Source organism: Aotus nancymaae, unplaced genomic scaffold (genome assembly GCF_030222135.1).
Source record: "Aotus nancymaae isolate 86718 unplaced genomic scaffold, 86718_ANA_hifiasm-v0.15.2.pri h1tg000033l, whole genome shotgun sequence".
In the NCBI taxonomy this organism is placed as follows: domain Eukaryota; kingdom Metazoa; phylum Chordata; class Mammalia; order Primates; family Aotidae; genus Aotus; species Aotus nancymaae.
The window spans coordinates 34,776,943-34,778,462 of record NW_026988447.1 but is presented as its reverse complement, the minus strand read 5'-3'; positions in this window follow the sequence as shown (position 1 = coordinate 34,778,462).

The window sequence follows — 1,520 nt, the reverse complement described above, 5'->3', positions numbered from 1 at the left end:
GAGAACATGTGGTGTTTGGTTTTGTGTTCTTGTGTCAGTTTGCTGAGAATGATGGTTTCCAGGTTCATCCATGTCCCTACAAAGGACACGAACTCCTCATTTTTAATGGCTGCATAATATTCCATGGTGTATATGTGCCACATTTTTCCTGTCCAGTCTATCATCGATGGGCATTTGGGTTGGTTCCAGGTCTTTGCTATTGTAAACTGTGCTGCAATGAACATTCGTGTGCATGTGTCCTTATAGTAGAACGATTTATAATCCTTTGGATATATGCCCAGTAATGGGATTGCTGGGTCAAATGGAATTTCTATTTCTAGGTCCTTGAGGAATCGCCACACTGTTTTCCACAGTGGTTGAACTAATTTACACTCCCACCAACAGTGTAAAAGTGTTCCTATTTCTCCACATCCTCTCCAGCATCTATTTTCTCCAGATTTTTTAATGATCGCCATTCTAACTGGCGTGAGATGGTATCTCAATGTAGTTTTGATTTGCATTTCTCTAATGACCAGTGATGATGAGCATTTTTTCATATGAAGAGAAATGCACTTCATCACGTAAACAGAATTCAAAACAAAAACAATATGATCATCTCAGTAGATGCAGAAAAGGCATTCAATAAATTCCAGGATCCCCTCATGATAAAAATCGCTAAACAAATTAGACATTGAAGGTACATAACTCAAAATAATAAACACCATCTTTGACAAACACATAACTAATATTATACTGAATATGGAAACTGTGTGTCTCTTAGAACTGGCAAATGTTGAAAACATTCTCTCTACAAACATAACAAGGATGCCCACTTTCACCAATTCTATTCAACATTGTGCTGGAAGTCTTAGCCAGAGCAATCAGGGAGGAGAGACAAATAAAAGACATCTGAATTGGAAAACAAAAAGTCAAATCATTTCTGTCTGTTGGTGCTTAATCTTATACCTAGAAAGCCCTAAATACTACTACAAAAGACTCCTAGATTTGATAACTTCAGTAAAGTTTAGGATACAAAATCAATGTACAAAAATTCTTGATGTTTCTATACATCAATAATGACCAAGCTGAGTACTGAATCAAAAGCTCAATTTTATTTATGATAGCTGCAAAAAAAAAAAAAATAAATAAAATGTTTAGGCATATGTTTAACAACAGAGGTAAATGATCTCTACAAGAAGAGCTACTAAACACTGATGAAAAAAATGTAGATGATACAAACAAATTGAAAAACCATCTCAGGCTCAAGGATTGGAAGAATCAATATAGTAAAAATGACCATAATGCCCAAAGGAACCTACTGATTAAATGCAATTCTTATAAAATTTTCAACATTATTTTTCACAGAAAAAACAAAAACAAAATTTCTATCTAATTAAGAAGAGTCCAATAGTCAAATCAATCTTAAGCAAAAAGAACAAAGCCAGAGGCATTACAGTACCTGTTTTTAAATTATACTACAAAGCTATTGTAACTAAAACATCATGGCACTTGTTAAAAAAAAATAGACAAATAGATCAACG